This window comes from Symphodus melops (assembly GCF_947650265.1).
Source record: "Symphodus melops genome assembly, chromosome: 3".
Taxonomy (NCBI): Eukaryota; Metazoa; Chordata; class Actinopteri; order Labriformes; family Labridae; genus Symphodus; species Symphodus melops.
Window position 1 is genome coordinate 22,570,116 of NC_136693.1, and position 21,587 is coordinate 22,591,702.

Consider the following 21,587-nt stretch of genomic DNA (forward strand, 5'->3'; position numbering starts at 1 on the left):
GTTCTTCCCACGCAAGGCTGTGGGTGCACAAAGAGTGAGTGTTCAGAGGCGTTGGGTGTGGCGATGCGTAACACTGCAGTGAGAAGCAGCCTGTAAAACCCACAGGTAAGGGTCACAGAAAACAGCATGCATGGAGGGTCAGTCAGCCTGTGCTGTTTCACTATGTCTTTACTGAGTGTTTGCCTGTGTGTGCATTCGTATAAATTGGAGAGGGGGGCGAGTGTCCATACTTCAGTATTTTTGGAAACCACGAAACAGCGTATTCATTTGCACACATGGCAGAGCAGTCGTGATGGGCTGTCAAGTTAGTGTTGGCGTCCACAATCCCCCCCCCCACTCCAACAACAACACACACACTCCACATGGCAAATATTTCTGTAACCACACACACGCACACATGTACACATAAAGTTTGTAGCACCACATATGGTTCTGGTTTTAACCCTCTCTTTCCAGGATCAAAAAGCAGGAGTTATCATCAACCAAAGATAGATGCATGTGTGAAACGAGGATATATCATTAGCAATAGTTAGCAGCTTCACGTTGTTTACATTATTGATACACAGCTCTCAAAGACTGTCAAACAAGCAGTGTGGATAAATATGTCTTCCAGGTGGAGCTATTGATCACCGGGAGGTCTGCCCCCTCCAGCAAGTGTCGCTGCATTAGCCAATTGGATTTGGCCTTAACCACAATGCAAGGCTGTGTTTGTAATTGTGAGAAAAAATGAGTCCAGTGGGAATAAAGCTGGCCATGTTGATAAAAAAGGACAGGAGCAATGGTGACAGATGGGAAAATAAAGAGAAGTAAGAGAGGTAAAGTGGTGTTGAAAGGAAGATCGTGAATACAACTAGAGAGGGTAAAGGAAAGATTAAGAGTTACATTTTATAAAAAATGAACAAAGATGACTTTATCACACTTATTCAGGCCGCATGTGAATGTACAGGTAGTGTGCTGCCCCAGTGTATACTACAAGGTGCCGGCAGGCTGGTGCAACATCTGGTTTCCATGAGGACCTGAACAGGCGAAGGGCAGCCAAGTACAGCACAGAAGGTATTAGAGGTAATTTACATATTAGAGAAAAAAAGAGTAAATCTCAGGAGCTGTAATTGTAAATGGAGATGGGGCTTATCTGAAGGACTATCAGTAACCCTGCAGGGAAAACACAAGCAGGCAAGCAAAGGCACTTTAACACACACACACACATACACACGTGCACGGTGTACGTCATAGTTACACACATTAAGGTCTGCAAACATAAGCACTCACACAACTCATGGTTTGGCATCATTCTATTAGTATTAGAGTGTTTCTGCTTTTGCTTATAAATAGCATTATCTGACATACTTTGTGTAAGCATAGATAGACAGACAGACAGACAGACAGACAGACAGACAGACAGACAGACAGACAGACAGACAGACAGACAGACAGACAGATAGATACTATATTGATCTCGAGGGAAATTCAAGGCATTCAGTAGCAGTACACAGACAGGCAGGACACAAGACATTAGTTACAATACACACCCGCTGTCCCCCTCCCCTCTGTATACAATAAGCCCCAAACAAGATTTAGCAGCCCCTATTGTTACAACTCGGTTAACAAATGAATTACCGCCCCTTTAAGAAGTCATTCTGCTGTGAAGGTTCACTGCAAGCTTAGATATGGGCACAAACATCAATCCCAAAATCTCTATCAATTTAAAAATGGTCCCTTTGTGTCTTTCTATATCTATATTTTTGTGTCATTGTAAATGTAAGTTAGTGTTGCATCACAATTAGTTCCAAGTAAACAGAGTTAAGTGGGAAGACATCAGATTTTAGTTTATCATTTTGATTTACTATCATCTCTAATATGATGCATTTATATGAATATTAAACAAAAAAAGTGCCATAATAAAGAAGACATCATGAAACAAGGAATTGTGAGGAAGACCAAACAAAACATGTTGACTGATGGATCGGTCCCTCAAGTAAAAGTTATGGGAATAAGGGAGGAAAAATCAGGGAATAGAAATAATTAAAGATTATAGCCTATTGGAAACATTGTAAAATAAACTATTTCAGAAATGCACACCTATACAGACTAATTTATATAGACTGAATAAAAACGTGTAAAATTTTAGCTGTGCTGTATATTAAATATGGGGGGGAAATCGATTTATTTAAAAACAAAACAAAAAAAAATTGATTCTTATGTTGTAAGATTTTAAATAGACTTTAAGTTGTGAATCCAGAATTGTTTTCAATAGAAAAAGATTCTCAATTGAATCCCAAAGATTCCCAGCCCTAACATATAGTCCAACAGGTATAAACAAACCAACAGGAGAAAATGCATTAAGGTTCATTTATATTGTTTATTAAAAATTACATTATTTTATCAAGCTACAAATGTAAGTTCACTTATTCGTGCTTTTTATGTCTTTAAAATGTTTGTGATATTCTCATTCACTAATTTTCCATTTTTCTCTTTTTATTTTCAAATCCCTTTATTATTCATATCCAACCTTCCTTTATAAACAATCATGTGACTTATCATTTTGATTCATAACGCTTTTTGTAACCCATTTCAATGCTTTCCGTAAAATGTATTTAAGATATATTGTGTAATCCTTTATCCTTCTTTATTGCATTGCAATGACTCAATTCCCCAAATGCCATTATCAGAAATACTTTTAAGACTGCTTTGGAGCTTCTGCTAAATGTTCACGAACACATTTTCAATGGAAATATGTATTTGAAAAAGGTTTAAATCTGAAATAAGGATATATATTAAAGCACTATTTCGGTATTTCACAAAAAAAAAGTGCACATTTGTTGTGTACATTTACAACAAAAACAAGAAAAATTGCAGCTACTGGATTTAAAAAAAAAGATTTTCCCAATCAAGACCATAGAAAGTTACTTTGATTAATGCAGATCTGTTGCTAAGAGATTAATGGGATTTTTTTAAATCTAAATCCTAAAATAAGAAATCTGTCACTGACTGCTGTCTCTCAGGCTTCACCACACAGACACACCAGAATAAAGACTTAACTCTCTGTGTGGTGTTAGCTTTGGTTTCATGGCCAAGTTGGTTCTGCTGTTGAACAGCATGTGTGGGTGCATCTTGGAGACCTAAATAGTAACTCAGGAAGGTTTCGTTAGAGTTGGAATGACACACTGCAATAAAAAACTGCAGTTATTTTCCTGGCCATTTCAAACGTGCGTCACACTTGACCCGAGCAGCAAATAAACCAGAAGCTGGGCCTGAAATCTGGAATGGTGACAAGAGGGAGGGAAGAATGTAGGCACATCTTGCCTTGATGTACCCCAGACAGTCTAATATACAGAACTGTATCTCCTCCTATAACGGCAGGAGGCTGTTTGTCAGCACATTTATCCCATAATCTTATCATCGTGAGTATTTACAGATTATCAAGACAGAGTTTTTTTTGTTTCATGCATTTTGCTGCTGAACGCTGTCAGACAGAAGTTATTTCTCTCGCAGGCAGAAGGATATGACATCACCATTTGACGATGCTATTACTGGTAACATCTCTACAAAGTGATTGGTGGTATTTGTTTGCAGATCTGATGACGTTGTTGTGGCTAGTTAGTAATCATTCCAATGTGTCAGCAGCTGGCTGAATACATTAACCAAGCTGTTTTTGATATGTGGTGGTAGGATTTTACGAGAAAGATTACACAAAAACACCTGAAATTCTCATGCTGCAGTATCATTGATACTCGGCTCCATCAACCCTTGATCTCACTGGGCCTCTGCTGAGGGGTTGACCTGCCCATAGTTGTCTCCATGTGATCTATGTCTCTGGTGAACTCCCCCGCAAAAGAAGCCCTCTCCTGGATTCTACCTCACACACACAGAGCAGACGACTGCCTGACTAGGTAGAAATAGGATAGTCCAAAAAACACTTTTAATATTAAATGCTGGACTGGGAGCAATCTGAATCTTAAAATCGGAATAATCATGTTCATACACTCACACACGTGCCCCAACAATGCACACACTATTTATACTTTATCTTCTAACTACCACTCACATAGCTGATAAAGAGAATAGCCAGGCTGTGTTGTTTCTCGTAGATATTACAGCACATGTGGTCATTAAGCAACATTTCTTGGCAAGTAGACTAAAAATTAAATTCCCCAGACTGGTGTATCACTTATTTCTCCAGAACACATTGGACTTAGCATGTTTCTGCGTGGTAACAGCAGCCAGTTATCGAAGTGTTTTTGGAAAAAAAAACATGTTTAATAAACAGACATCAAACTGGCTAAAACAGAAAATATGATGACCATTTCCTTTTTACAGGAAGTTTGTTTGCATTGCAGAATAACAGTAATATAATTTTCTAATCTGGCAGTTACTTCAAGTAATTAATTAAATAAGTAAATAACAGTGAGTTGGTGGTTTATATTGTTCCAAAGTGAAAGCAAAATGATGGATAAATTCAGTTTGGTCCTTTTTGGCGCCCAATGAAGGTTTCTGATGCAACCCAATGTTGTAAAAGATTGAACATCTTTTGACATAGAGCTTAAAAGTGACCATCATCTTTTTCCATGAAGTAAATTTCCCAATTTAAATCCTCCAATGATTTTTTATGAAACCCATCAACAGATTGGAACCATGCAATCAGCTACCCCAATACTTGTGTAAATATTATATTGAATTTGGCACTTCTTTGACTAATCTTGGACTTAAGACAGGCGAGTAATCGGTTGAAACACAGCTTTAGCAGGTAGAACCCTTACAATGGAGATGCAAATCTATTCCAGCAAAGCCTGTGCTATAGCCATGGTCTAGACAGAAATAGATGCAGTGCAATCAAGCAGACTCACTCACTGTTGTTATTTGCTGAAACTTACGCCAGACATACAAGTTCCCCTGATTGCTGCATGTGCCACAATTTAATTTCATTGAAAACCCTGACACTGGCTGGAGAAGACAATGTTCTTGGATCAGTGAACCTGACATTCTGGCTCTGCTCTGTTAGACAGGTGCAAAAGACCTTGGACTCAATCTGAATCTGACACTATACTTTTATGTGGCTGGGAAGCTGAGCAAAGGGTATTGAATTAAGAGTGCAATACAACCGCACGTGGGTAAACCAGTGATTTAAACCAGTGTTTATTGAAATCAGTTTACCTCCTACCCCCAAAAACCCACCTTCTCATGGAAAAACTGTGGTTCTCCTGTCATGGTGCTGAAAGAATTGGAACCGTGGTGCTCTGATGAGGGCTGGATTCACGACCATTCGCAAGCCTTTGGTCACAAGAACGTCCGTAACGTCACGGGAAACGTCGAGTGTACGTCTTACTTCATTTACTACTACCATGTTTCTAATGATACACAGCTTCATGTAAATGGGTGAAGTGTCCCTTTAAGTACAAGGCAGTTGTACACTTCTGAATGTAAAGTTTAACACGTGATCCACTGACAGGGCCTGCATAGACATTCATTACCTTTTACTTCACCCTCACATAGGCCTTTTGTATGATCAGACAAGCTGACAGTATAACCAATATTTCTGCGGACAGATTAACATGATTCTATTGCATATTGATCATGAGTAAAGCATAACAATAAGTAGCCTGCAATAAATCAGAATGTGTACATTTTCAAACCAAACGCATTAATTTAATGGGAAAACGCACCTACCCTTTGATGTCTTCTTAATGAAGCGATCCATTCGTGGTTATGGTTTGGAGGTATCTTAGGTTGTTTTGTTGTTCAGGGCCTTGTGGTTCTTGTGGTTATGATCACCAGCAGTTCCAGGTAAGGTACAGTCGATCCGCGCGGATGTCAGACGCAATCCTCAAAAAGAGACGCAGGTCCTTTTCCTCGTTGCCATCTTTTATTTTAGTAACTGGCCTTTCTACGTTTTCATTAGCCCCATAATAAAGCAGCTCGATGAGCCTTACTAAGTTCATCATCACTCTAGTTTGTCTCTTTTTTAATGTGAAACGATCAGAGATGCCAAAGGGCTTTAAAATTGCGCTCCGGCTACGTGGAAGTGTGTTAAGGTCAAAGTTCAATTCGTGTTGCACCATTGGCTGAATTTCATCACCTGATTTGGCTTATTATTCTAATCCTAAAAAAACTCTCACTTTTTTTTGCTTCCATTAAAACTAAAATGTATGTCACTCTCATGCTTAGAAGTAAGAAGAGAAAATATAATTAAATCAAAGACATTTTGTGGGGGAGGGGGGGTGCTTTGGCTCAAGCTCCTCACCTACATGGCTGCACTGACATTGTAAATTAATGAAAATAGGCTAATATTTCAGGTGCCACTGGTTTATAGTTTTTCGAGGTTGTTGGTGTTTTTGTACACATTTAATCACTTCATCCCTAATGTGCAACTACGTTTGCATTGTTCATTGATTCTATGCATGTTAATTCTATTCATTGGGTGAATTAATCTCATTTCTTTATATTATTTGTTATTTCTTGTGTCACATAAGAATCATTACAAATTCTTATAACATATTCAGCCCATAGACTGTAAAAATAATGGACGGGACAAGGTACCCTGTAGAGTGAAGCTTTTGTTTTTTGAGCTCCCCCTACTGACTGGCTGCAGTATAGGTCATAAACCCCGCCTCCTCAATGATAACAGACGGGATGTGGGTCAAACTGTTAAGTTAAAATACCTTCATCAAAATATCTTCACATAATTATTTTCCAGACCTAAACTCTGCTGTGATCATTAGATATTATCACCCTACATGGTGTTCAAGTGCTCATTTTTCTGTGAAGTTCGTTTTAAATAAGTTATTTGAGGTTAAAAAACGGGATTTTTCATACATGGCGATGATTGACAGCCGCGGATCTTGCGTAGCACTCTTGGTAAATAAGCAGTTACGTCGTGAAGTGAAGCCGAGACGCCATGGAGCTTTTCTGTTCAGTTTTTCGTCTTTTTTGAGCGGGTGAAAGCTGTTTTTTCTGCAGTAAATTAATGTCACGGACCTGTGGACTCTAACGCATCTTTGCAGTTTTTACGGTAAGTAATAAAGTTTGATTTATGTGTCATTGCTTTAATTTGTTATGAGCGAGCTAACATATTAGCAGTCTAAGCTAGGTTAGTTAGGCATGATTTATCTTTTTATTTTACTTTTTAATATGAGCAAACCTAAGAACTCACATGCTGTGTTTCTTGATATTGTTATATTATTTTTGTGAGTGGAATTCTTTTAAAATAAAAAGACATCGTAATTAAAATCAGCTCATAGATGCAGTTCATTGACTGTACAGTTATGTTTCAATAAATAATAAATAGGGCTGGTAAGGTTTTTAAAAAAGTATCAAGGACAAAAACAAAGCTAAATACTATAAGTCTGGCCTGTATCATTACTGATGAGTACATGTTTACAGTCTGTGTGAAGAGTGTGTTATACAGACGTTAACATGTCACCATGCAGGCTGATATTCATAGTACTGTATAATGAGGTAGAATATTTCTCTAGATATCAGGATAAAACTAAAGTAAGCTCTGATTTAATATAACTTCTGTCTAATTTAAGAGACTAACAGAAACGTGAACACAAACAACAATCATTAAATGACGCTTATTAATAAATTGTGTTATAACTTGACAAAACCTGACATAGACTACAAAAACAGGCTGCTTGTTATGGTGGTTAGGAGGAGACGGAAAGGCTCAATAAAACAAGGCATAAAGATCACGTTTCTCCCAAAATTATATATTAATGTTTTTTATTTTGCATCTAAAATCATTAATGAAGACTTTATGCCTTTTAATAGGTATTTCCCTGTTTTCACCAACATATTATACATTAAACTGAGGATTTCCTTTTTCTCATGTTGCCTCTCTCTCTCTCTCTCTCCCAGCTCGTCCTCTCTGGTGTGCTCCCCCCTCCAAAGCCTGCTGCTGCTGCTCTGTAAGACGGGACGGATTGGAGGACCTGACCACTGATTCTATTACCAGGGTGTTTGGTCTGATCTTACACAGCACTGGACAGCAGTCTGATGTGAAACAGTGGGCAGAGTGTCGCGCCTGAGCCACAGAGGACGCAGCTCGCATATCCTGAGCAATTTTTGACTATTCATTGAAAAGATGAACGGAAGAAAAGAGAGGCTGTTTAATACCGAGGTTTTTCTTATAAGCCACATTTTCTTTTTGTTATATTTAGTTTAATCTGCTATAACTTTAAAATACTGTGCATTCATTTGCCTCTGTCAAACCTGTATAACCCACAAAAACCTGAAATACTACCTCCATCTAACTGAACTATCAAGTGAAAGAAAGTAGCTTAAAATACCATGCTATGTTTTTAAGCACAATCTGTATTTGTTAAAGTTACAAGACTAGTGGTACATTTCATGTGATTGAATAAAATATAATAATGTAATTGCCTTCTCAGTCATGTCTGTATCACACCACTCTACTGTCTTTATGTGCATGCTGTCTTTAACACTAACCTGCATTAAATGTTAAGCACTCGAGTGTTGAAGTACTTTTAAAGCTATTTGTTTCCCATCTGTGACTTCTGTCGTTGCCCTACAAGAACATGAGACATTCTATGTTTTTACAGCTTAAAACAGGAGAGAAAAGGTTTAAATCAATGAATACTTTATTTTATGTATAACACATTGGCTGAACGGTGGTTTAGTTATAAAAGTGAGGAGGTTACTGGTTTGAATCCCTGTCTGACAGAAGTCTCTCTGTGAGGAGTTTGCATGCTCTCTTCCCTCCACAGTCCAAAGGTGTTCACAGAGAGGAGAAAAAGTAAGGGAGACCATCAGGTGAGCTGGCAGGGGTATCTGTATCAGCCATCTTTCTTCTTCCTTGTGTCTAAAATGAGGATAATAAAAAAACAATGAGATAAACATCTTAGACAAGGAAAAGAACCAGAGAAAAGGTCCATACAAGCAGAAACCTTAATGAAACAGATTCATTTACCAACTCCCCAGTAATGCACAGAAACACATATACTCAATTTTTGTGTAAATGTACATAGAACTGAAGTAACTCCTGACAGCAGATATGACTTTAGTACTATGTGCACCACTACTTTCTATCATATAACATATTTTCACCAGCATATGTTAGATCTGTACACAGCCTATGTTGCTAACTTAGCTTAAAATAGTTTTAGTTCGTTTTTCCCCAAAAAATAAAAGGTTTAATAACCCAGAGTTAAAGTAGATAGATAGATAGATAGATAGATAGATAGAGGGAAATTCAAGGCATCCAGTAGCAGTATAGTAGCAACGAAAAAATGTTTAAATTCAATAATTAATATCAAAAGTGTGATTTTCTTAATTTCTGAATGAACTACGTTTAGATATTTGACTTGAAATATATGGTGGTTTTGTACTCACCTATGGTCGGTAGATGAATTTCCCTCCGTAAAGATTATTAAGTTCTTGGCATAGCTGGGCTGCGTAAGTTATCAGAGCGGTACGCTAAATGGGCGGGGTGTGTTGCCAGGGCTCCTCCCGCCGGACCCTACTGCGCAGACTCTGGTTGCAAATGACGTCAAAATTCCAAGATGACAGCGCCCATGAGGGCCGTAAAAAAGCTTCACGAACGTTGAACGGAAACAGCTACAGTCCACACCCACTGATTCAGCCCCATTTGAACTCCCCTGACTAAAATGTTCTGGCCCTGCTATCCGATTTGTGTGTTTACCAACCAATGCACCCTAAATTCAACTTTGTTCTTTGGAGGAGAGCTACAGATGTGTAAGTGTCTGCAGTGATTTGTTTGAGAGTTTGGGATGGGAAGTTGTTAGGTTGTTGGATTGGGGAAGAGAATATTTGGCACCTTACCCACTGATTGATGTTGTAAATTGGGTGAGCCAGGACTCACTGAAAGGAGGAGTGTGTCAGTGATGTCTGCCCTAAACTGTCTGCCGCCTGATCGATCTTTACTCTGTGGTGGTCAGAGGAGTCCTACCACTGATAAAACAAGCTGACATACATAGATGCTCTCACAGATTATATTGTTTGTATTTATTGATTGTATTTTTACATGCTGTTCCCTCCAGTCCTCACTGTTCATGTTAAAATCTCTCAATGCGTTTCAGTTTGCTGAGGCCTCACTGCTGAGTTTACGATGGGGAGCTCCTTGTCTGTTCTATGTCACTGTGTCTTTACAATGCTGATCTGGCTCCTTTCTTTCTCTCTACCAGTTGAACAATGTTAATATCTTTCTTTATACAATGGACGTAGTATTTTTCTCTATCTACAATAGTCTTCTAAAATTTTAAAATATTGTGTATTTTTAACATTAAAATCTGCTCAAAAATGAAATGGTTTTGACTCCAATAAAAAAATATTGTCATTTAAGTTAAAACTAATGTCATCCTTGATGACATTAGTTTTTAAATGGGTGTGGCTGTGTTCAAATATTTATGAAATAATTAATGCAGTCTAATTATTCTAAAAGCCATACAGTAGCCATTTGACTGTTAATCACCAACATTATCATCAACTGATGAACAAATACTGATGGCTACTGATTTATTTATTTATTGCATGTTTATTTGTAGGAACAACGAAGCAAGTCAACCAATGACACATATTAATGCATTGCCTAAGTTACTGTAATTTGGAATGCCTTTTCCTGTACATGGGCCATTAATATACTTCAAATTTGTTGACTGCTGTTGTTTAGGAATAAAGTGTTGAAGGTAATTTGAAGCTGTGGATGAAACGTTCTCTATGACAGTTGTGAGCATCACATGAAGAGGTTTTCTTTAGAGTGATGTTAATATTTAGTATCAACCATTCAAAACTTTGACCCCAACTCAGCTAAGGCTGAATACTTTTTAGACGTACTGAAAATGATTGAATAAATTCAATAAGCAGAGTATCCCCTCAAACGATTGGGCACAGACGACTAAAACAAACTGCTAAGGGCAGCACAGTGAATCAGATTTTTGTTTCTGCTTTATGGAAAAAACTATCTTATATAAATAAATATCTTTATGCTATTTCAAGCCAAATATCTAGAGTCCTCAATTTCTTTCTTACCCTTTGTGTTGTTTATACACTTATTCATTGTGTTATTTGAATTGACTTGGCCTATGGTAGTGACGTTTGAGTAGATAAAGACCTATTTGTAACTTCAGGTATAGTCCCACCTGAGATTATGCTTTTGAATACAAATGTGCATGAGGAGTTGAGGACATGCACATATAAGCATTGCATTATGTATGTGATTTTAGACTTAGACTTTCTTTGTCAGTGTCATTCAAACTTGAACTCTACAGTGCAGATAAACGCAATTTCGCATTGTCTCATAGTGCAGGATATAAACAGCAGCACGTATTTACATAAGGTAAGTAGTATCTATAAAATGAGGTGCAGATATAAAAACCTATGTGTGACATTAATATCCAGATAAATATATATACTTTTTTAATGTGTTATATTGTCTTTGTATTTTTAGAACATTTATTGCACTTGGCTACAATTGTCTTTCATCGTTTTCGCCGTCTGTCCATGTCTTTGTCCAGAGAGATGCTCTGCCCCTCACTGTCTGTGTGGCCTCCTTTGTTGTGATGTGGGGCTGCTGCTCCCTTTCCAGAGAAACCACAATGTGTCACAGCCACAGAAATAGATCTGTGTTTAGATCCCCTTAAACCCAACCCAGTGCTTGTTATGAAAGATGTTCTGTGGTTAACTCTGTGGAAAAAAATTTATTTTTCTTTGGGTTGGAAAAGAGCTTACCAGGTGAACATATAATATCCACTAACATTGAATTAGCAGGAACCTCACATCATGAAGAGTCCTAATATCTTTACTTTTTTTTTTTTTTTTTTTACTGAATTAACCTACAATGTTTCTGTTTTTGATATCATGATCCAGTGTGCAGCTGAGGAGCATGATGTCCATGTGATGTTCCAAGTCTGCCCAGACTGATCACTTTGGTTTCATAACATTGTCCAGGACCCCCCCCTACAGGAAACAAGGTAAACTGCAACATAGAAAAACAACAGCATCGTCTCTAAAGGCAACATAATAAATCAGACAATTCCTTCCAGTGCACTATTTAACCTGGAGTTGGCACAGGCCAGAACATCATACATAAGTCGAACATTTTTACATCTCTTGTAATAATCTCTTTTTTCTGGATATTAATGGAAATTTAAAACACTAAAGAAGAACTCATCGCAGTATGCTGTATACAAATACATTCCCAATCAGGAAATGATCTTTCTCATTTAAAAAAAACCAAAAAAAAAACCTAGAACCAGTATCTCCTTGTATCATAGCTTATTTATCATCTCCTTTTCTACTTTAAGAAAATACATTTTAAGCATTTACTGTAGCACGAATAAAGCAACATTTCAAAACCAGTTGCTATAGTCTTAAAGGACAAACTTTATGGATCCCCCAATAGGGGACATTTGGTTGTTAAAGGGCTCTAAGATGGCACTCTCAGTCTTACCTAAAAGGATCTCCCCAATAATTCAGTTTCTATGAATATGTTCAGCGCTTTGAAATGAAATGTACTCGTGTCCTAAATCTGAAAATCTCTTTTACAATCATTTTCTTGTCATAGCTTTTTTGCAGGCAATTATCCTTGACATATATTTTCTAAAACCATTAGATTCCTTTTTTACATTGTCCCAAGGAGTACAGTAGTTACTTAGATGTAAGTTAAAATGACAACCCAATATTTCCACCATACATTTCTCCAGCAAGTTCTTTCAGCTCTCCAGCTTATCCAGTTTGCTACCTTAACACACCACAGACACACAAGGCTAACAGATATCAAATAAATCATGAAAACAAAAGAAAACACGAGACCAAAAAGATGGACTCTCTTTGCCTGAGTTATTATGTGATTAATGGCACTCATGTCAAAATGATGAAAACAGTATTGGTAATCTGGATCTGTACAGGTCTGATGTTAGATAAATAGATAAACACTCATCTATTATCGTTATACTGTACCTCAACTAACTACTATGACTAAATAGGCTTAGTTTTGCTTATATGAGTAAACTACATATAGGTCAGAGGTGTACCTCTTGATGAGTGGCTGATAAGACGTCAGGGGTCAAATCTGAGTAGTCATCTCCTCTCCACTGTCAGACCCACTAATATATCACATGACTATGTCTGGGTGCTGTCAGCCCCGGCTGCTGCCCACTGGGGTTAAACCAACAGAGACCTGAGAGGGAGGTGGACAGACAGAGGGGGGGAGAGAGAAACACTGCTTTGTCTTCTTCACTGACAGCAATACAACCATGTCAGGCTCTAAATAAACTCCTATTGTAGACACACTGGTGAAAATGTTGGCTATATAGAGAAGGTGTACTGCTGTATTCCTATCCTTGTCAGGTAGTACTAATTCCCAAGCTTGAAAAGTAGTTTAACTGTCTTCAATGTTACCTAATGTGGAAACAACATGGACACAATCAAAAGGTGTATTGTGTTATATTGTACATAACACAAGTTCAACTCGAGGGTACAGTCATGTACATTTATCCAGTGGAAGACAAAACTTTCTACTTCTGTTACCATGATATCGTTTTGCTCTGATCACTTTTTGTGGTGAAACAACACCCCCAGGTTATGACGTAGGTGATTCCCATGTCGTGACTTATTTTAACTCTCCATCTACTGCTGCTTCATCTCTCCCTTCCCTTCTTCAAGTGGAGGTCGGAGTAGTGGAGGCCTAAGTTGGAGCTAAAGATAGGGCTCCTTAGAGCCTTCATTTGTCATCTGTGACAGTATTGTAATCAGGCGCAGAAGATCCTGCCTACAGGCCGGACCTGACAAGAGGCTCGAGCAGTCCTGAGCCGCCTGAACATCTGCCAACCCATTGCAGGCGTGCAAGTAAACACAACGAAACCCCCATACTCAATCTAATGCCAGAACACAGAGGACACATTTATACAACGCTGCTAAGTGATTTTGAATAACATAGTTAATTAACTCTGACTTGGACTCTTCTGATGACACCAGCGAGAGGACGCTTGCAGTGTGTGTTTGGCAAAGTTTATATGAAAGGGGAATAGAAAATCATCAAATGTGCAATTTAACAACAGAAACCTTCTTTTTGTGACTTCTTTATGAATGTCATGTAGTTTATCTAAAACTAATCAAACTAATCAAATCAAAGTTTTGGAGGAATTGTATAAATGGCTCACAATTTATCAAGATTAATGGAACAGCTTAGCCAAGAAAAATAAAAACAACCCTACCACCATCATCTCTCTTTCTTGCTATCTCTCTATCCCACTCACAGCATGAACATCATAGAACTCAAATGTTGGATGGAACATCATATAACTGATAATGTATTGGCTTAAAGTTTAGCAAAATAAAACAAGATAAAAGTCAGGTGAAAACCATGGTTCATCTGGTTGACAAGTGAATTAAATGTGATATGTTAGCAAATATATACAATAGATTTTCGATTAATCCATCTTCTTCTGAGGGACAACTAAATTAGAGTAAGGTTTATAAATGCATTTCTTTCATGTTTAATGAATCAATGGTCTGCACATTCAAAGCTAAGAGTTCACATCATAACCAATGGCAGAATTTCCAAATAAGAACCAAGAGTCATCTGCTGCAGTGAGTAAGATCAGGGATGGATGGCGCTGGTTAATTCAGCAGAGTGGTGAATATTCTTTGTGATCAGTCAATAAAACACATTTTGTAGTGTAATTAGAAGCATATTGTCTTATTTCTTTGTGCTTTTCTCTTGTTCTGAGTTTTAATCAGCACATTTTCTCTCTTTCACAGGTTATGTACATTTATGCTATATAGGCATAATTCTAATGTTAATGTTAACTGCACAAGTTTTATTCTGTAATGATGTTTACTCTGAGTCACATAGGAGGGCTTCTAAATGTTGTTTGGGGATTGTTGTACACAGAGGGGTGGGGGACAGTTGGTGTGTATTGTAACTAATGTCTTGTGTCCTTCTTGTCTTGTATACTGCTACTGGATACTTGAATTTCCCTCAGGATCAAAAAAGTATCTATCTATCTATCTATCTATCTATCTATCTATCTATCTATCTATCTATCTATCTATCTATCTATCTATCTATCTATCTATCTATCTATCTATCTATCTATCTATCTATCTATCTATCTATCTATCTATCTATCTATCTATCTATGAGTGACATTAGACTATTTGTTTACACCAAAATACAATAAGTTGTTGTGTTTCCCATTTTAAAGGTACAATTAATTGTAAAGTATTTTATAGTTCAATTTTTGAAGAATAAAATGCTCATATGTCTGCCATGCAGAATTAAAAACATAACAGGAAGTCTGCCATATTTTTTGAATGCCAGAAAAAATGACTCAAATTAGAGTTTCACAGAATACCTATTTAAATGTTTCCCCAAGGCACCCTTTATCCGATCATTACAAACTGATTGTCAGTCTGTTCTTAACATGTTGAAGACCCACAGTTATGTGAAACCAAGACATTACATAAAAGGGAGTGTCCAGGGCATACTGTAAAACATTGATGTCTCGGTGCACCCTCATGAAATTGTTTCAAAAGGCCCCCTCAAGAGGTTTTCTCCCCGACATGCGTGACATTTTTCCTGCATTTTAACCTTGTCAGGTCTTATATAAAATGCCAGTGTCAAAACTCAACAGGAAGTCCACCATCACATTTTTAATGTATAAATAATGACCCAATTTTGCATGTTAAAACTTCTTATTTGAACATACATCCTGGAGACCCTGTTCATGCAATTATTAATGTTTAAGATCTCCTGTTACGCTTCACCAGATTCTGCACAAAAGGGCGTGGCCTTGGTGTACTGTCAAACTTTGACTTTTACACAAATCAAACCTGCTGTTTGGCCACATCTCGCTGTTGCACTCCCACTGTCACACTCCTGCGGTCGCAACACACCCATGCACGGGGTGCTTCAGGCCCTTCATCACCACTTCACATCACCACATCAGCAATTTCGCATTGCTTCTTCTCGTTTCTAGAAGATGAGGTTTTGGTCAGCAGCTGGGTCCTGAAGAAAATAAGTTCTGTTTGTGTTCATTTAGGATATACTGTCATTAGTTCATACTTTATGACATTAAAGTTCTATTTTACTACTATACAATATTATTTGTGTTTTGTGCTAATTACCAATTGTGGGCATGCCAAAAAACTAAATTGATAGTGAACATGGAAAAATATATAAATGCCAAGTATTGCCAATGTGAGCATGCATCAGCTACAAGCTAAAAGACCACAAAGATATCTCAAACCTGCCCAAAATAACAAAACATTTTGTTGCTGCATTGCCAAAAACCCTGGCAAAATATAGTTCTTTAACAGGAAAGACAACTGAACTCTTGGTTCTAAGTAAGGTCCTCTCTACCATAAAAATCAGACAAACTTGCTCTGAAAAAGAGGAATTATTAACCCAGAGAATTACCCCACCCCAGCTCAACCAATGGATGCGTTCACTGTGTAGCAGGGTTAGTGGTGTTACAGAAAGTGAAAAAAGAAAAACAAAAAAAAGAAGACTCCAGAGAGAGAAAATGGGAAGGGAGGAGGAGGATACTAAATAAGTGGCTTTCCAGTTTTCCCATAAAATCTGTGAATTTAAGGAGAAGGCAGGTTGGGTTAAAGGGTTTAGAGAGGTAAATTGATGATTTGAGTGTGTATGGGTACTTGATCACTGATCAGCAACTTTTTTTAACCAATAAAGAATTAACCAATACTCCCTGCTTACATAAAAACACAAACCCTCACACATGCATAAAATCTAATCCATATGTGCAGAATGAACTTTTAACTGAATTAAAAGGTTCAAATACCAGATGTAAAAAAACACAATAAAAACTAAACAGAAAGGTCAATGGACATGGCGTTTGACGTGGGCAAATTCCCTGGTGTTCAGGTATCACCAAATGGCATCAGCTTGTTCTATCTTAAACTGCTTTTATTACAGGAAACTGTGTGTGGAATGAGAAACAATCTGTCTCCTTACACAACACATCTGTACTTGGGGAACCCAATGACGCAGATGGGGATGAAAAATAAAGTAGGGAGTGAGTTTGTTAAGCTATGTGACGGTTAGACGTTCAAAGAAAGGACATTTTTCCCAGATGATGGTATAAACTTTTTTTTATACTCCTATACAGACTAATCAAGAGTTTTCCTTTTCCTTTGAAAAGTTATATGATATACAGTTTTGAAAGGGGGTTATGGTCACTTAAGATTATGACTTTATTGAACATTTAAAGATAACCAACTTTATTGAAGATTATGAGATAACCTTTACCATGAGATTCTGAGTTAGGGTTTGTTTATGTGTGTGTTTGTATTTGTGTGTGCGTGTGGTCCTGTTGTAATGATAGATGTGTGTAGAGGGAGGAGCATGAGTTGGGGGGCAGTAAACAGAGACATGCATGTAGGAGGTCTGGGTGCAGACTGAAGCCAGAGCTCTCAGGATCCCAGACAGAGATACAGACATATCCCATCCCTCCACATGCTGCCACTCAGTCTACGCAGCGCCATAAACTACACCACCCATCAGCCCAGCTTAAGGACCAATAGAGCAGCAAATCAGAAGTTCCCTGTGATACTAAAATTGAACCATTAACTAGATATTAAAACCAACTAATGGGTAGGTTTGCACAATTTATGATTTAGGATCACGTCATTGCAATCTTTACTCTCTGCTTGACAGAACTAGCTACCTCCTCTCAAATTGATTTCATAATGGATAAAACAGGAACACGCATGTGTGTGTGTGTGTGAGAGAGAGAGGGAGAGAGAGAGAGAGAGAGAGAATATGAATGACTATGAATGAATATGTTGAATATGTGTGTTTAGGTTTAGCATGAAGGTGGAAGCCATCGCTCTTCTGATCCTCTCTGGGCTCAGAAGGTCACACATTGTTCAGGAGGATGCAGACACCAGGACTGATGGATGATCGTTCAGACCGTTTCCCTGGGTTCACATTCAGTCGGGAAATCGTAATTTAGCCCGTGTGAGAGGTTGAAGGAGAAACAAATTCTCATTTCTTGTCCATTTTGCTTAGGTTCAGGAAGCTATCAAGAGGCTGAGAGCTCTGTCGCTTAGCTGGTCCTAAAGAGGAGGTGGAGTAAATCTTCAGCCAGCTGTCCCCTCTTTAAACTCAGTGCAGTGTTAGAGAGACCTGAGGACTGAGGCCGTTTAAGCTGAAACCAAAAACCCAGATTGTTCTTTCCCAGATGCCTCATCATATACAAACACTCTAGGACATGAACACAAGTTCTCGATCATTTGATAGCAGGATTACATGACTGTTTCTGTGTCTGAGTTTATGCATGGGCAAAAGATTTTGTAAACCTTAAGCGTTATAATTGGGGCAAAAAAATAACTGCTCGGTTAAAAAACAATGCCTCTGAAACCCCACTGAATCACCTATCATACACTTTCTTCAAGGATTGAAACCACATTACTGGGTTTATTGTTTTTGCCTTTTTGTGTGCTCTTCTACTCTCCCATGTTATGTAGGCTTGTATATGTTAGTTTAATGGTATTTGAATCAACCAAATTACTGAATTGAATATTGATGAAACTGGTTGATTTTCTACTCATTGTCTTGTACCTATCATAACAATTATAATAACAAAAACAAGGAACAAGAGAACGGGTCACAAATAAAGATTCCTGAATTTCCTCTAAGCAGGAAATAAGTTATGGTGCACAATAAAAAATGGGGTAAATGTACTTTAAATTAAATTTACCAATAAAAATAAACATTGAACTCAGTGTAGAAATGGCTTAAATACTTTGACAGCCTGAAAACATTGTAGTTATAAGATTGCATTGATTTTTTTCCTAGAATTGGAGAACATGACCTTTGCTCCCTCTAAAGGTTTAAGATCAAATAAGTTCCATCATCTCTATCTGCAACTTCACATTGAATTTTACAGTGTTTTGAAACATCATAATATAATTAAAAACCTTTGTAAACAAAACCAAAAAAGGTTGTGGTGGAAACACGCTTGGTAAAACCACAAAAGGTACTCTGACATCCCCAAACTTTGAATGGACTCTCTCAATGGCATGTCCACAATAACAGGACACAGCCACCTCATGTCATGAAGCTGACATGGGAAATACATGGGGGCCATTGTGAGGAGCAGCTACTTTGTTAGGGGCACATTGTCCAATAGTTTTTTAAACTTTCAATTCAATTCAAAAAACTTTATTTGTCCCTGAGGGGCAATTCAATCTACATTATGACATCATCACTTTAGCTACCTAATGGGGCTGATGAGCAAGACTAATGATTCCTTAGTTGTGTATACGCTTTCACCACCCGCACTTCCTGCCAAGTTTTCAATTATGGTCAATGAGTAAGTGAGGGAGGAAGATGTAGAGATCATCTTTAGGCCTGATGTGGAAAGTCTTAGTAATGTATGTATGCAGAGAGAAGGAGATAGACTTAAGTGGCTCTGTAATAAAAATTGTTTGTAAAACGGTCACATAAACACTCAGGCATACGTCTCTGGAGCTGTCCAGGGCTTCCCACCACCTTTGTGCTTGGCTATAACTAGTTCATGTGAAAAGGCATTAAAGCATTGTAACCAACACATTGTAAACATTTTATTAATTTCTGCCTCTTTAAAGGAAAAAGGACAAATATAACGACCAAGTATGAAAACATTGTGAGTTAGTCTCAGTGCAGTGTTTTCATGTGGTGACTGTTTAAGATAACATCAGACCTCAGTATCCTCTATATTTAATGTGTTCATCTCCCTGATGACTTTGACTTAATCACCTCCTCTGAGATTACAGTCTGCAACAATCTTTGGATTTATCTGTGTTGTTTTTCCTGTTTGTTCTTCCTTTTTGTTCAGCTGTTATAGTTTAAATAAACTCAGACAACAGTGACACATGTTGGGGTCCAGCCAGAATGACAAAGTTCAGGCTGTGTCGTTTGGAGAACTACAACAAAAGACTCTTTATCCCAGCATGCCTTGCAGGTACTCCCAGAATGCCTTGCCACACCTAACACATAGGTGTGAAGTCTGGGAGGTATAAAGCCGGCCATGCTTCATTGTTCTGCCTCTTTCAAACGTCGTCTGCCGACGTCCGAGGATACCCAACTCTGTTCCTGTTTCCAGCACGCTTCCCTTTGTTTAAAGGTTTGGGCGCGCAGCTGATCCAAGGGCCTTGAAGCACACCGACGTCCGAAATTCCGAGCTTAGATCATCCATTTGAACGCATCTCCAAAGAAGAGCGTCTATTTCTCCCGTATTGAAACGGTATTGAGAGAGATTGTAAGGATTACGTCTCGTTCCGTCCTTTAAAGAAAGGACACCCACGGAGATCACCTCGCTCGACGGAGGACACTACGGCCCTTTGCTCAACCCCCTTGGATGCACCGCCATCTCCAAACAACTGCAGGAAGATCGTTCCAGGACCCCCTTTGCTCCTTTCATCAACCGTGGACAAACGGTTACAAGTGAGGCTTAGCTAGGTCTGGGCAGTTAGATATAGAGAGTGTGTTTAATAACTGAGTTATTATTGGGAAACGGTGATAATATTTGCTTGGTGTTTGACCACTGTGTCTTAGATTTTACCAGAGTAAAATCTCTTTTGTTCTCCTTATTTGTGCCGCTGTGTCCCGTGTGTTTATCTGTGAACTCCCGCGTCATAACCGAGTAATAGACTCACTATCAGAAAGACTAGTGTGAACGGCGTCTGATACAAACCCGGCCGCTGGTTTCTGTTAGCGAAGTAAGCTATGCTCTGAGTTGTGGTGAGCTCCAGTCCGAGATTGAGCTGTTGAGGTGCGTTGTTTTCTCTCGCTCTCTCGCCTTTACACACACACCTTTCGGTAGACGCACACACATAGAGACCTGTGGCTTTCCAGACGCTGCAGAAACGTAGATCACGTTCTGTGTCCGCCATCACGTGACCACGCGTGGTCGTCACCATTTTGTCTGTCTCTGTCTGTCTGTTCCCCCCCCTTTCTCTCTCTCTCTCACTCTCACTCTCTCTCTCACACACACACACACACACACACACACACACACGTGCCACGCTTGTTTGTTTTGTTTGTTAATTGTAGTTTGGCTTATGATGGTGTTGTGGAATTTTTTCCATTACCAAAGAGTGAAAATAAAGAGTGAGAAGATCTATTTAAAAAGGAACCCCAAGATCGATCTGGTCTCAATGAACATTTATTCGAAGGCAAGATAAGCGTTCGAAGACCCCTCTCTCACACGGTGAGGAGAGAAAGAGGCCCCGAGAAAAGGCAAACATAAAAACTTATACTTTTCCATCACATTACACAGATCACTCCCCCATCACGCCACATAGAGCCACGGCCCACCTGGCAGGGCACCATCTATCCCCTAGTGTGAGAAAAGAGACTACATGACTATTTACCATCTCCCAAGGCTGAGAAGGAGATGGAGTCCAGTGAGAAAGAGCCTGGGTGACTCTTCCCACATGTACAGAGTGTGAGAAACAGAATAAAGGGAACAAACTGATGGGAAACAAAACACCCAATATGCTGTGCATGTAGTATTCTAAGACATTTCAGATACATTTCATATGACAGATTCTATGAGACCTTCGTAGTACACATGGAGTAAAATTTTCCATAACATTCCTCC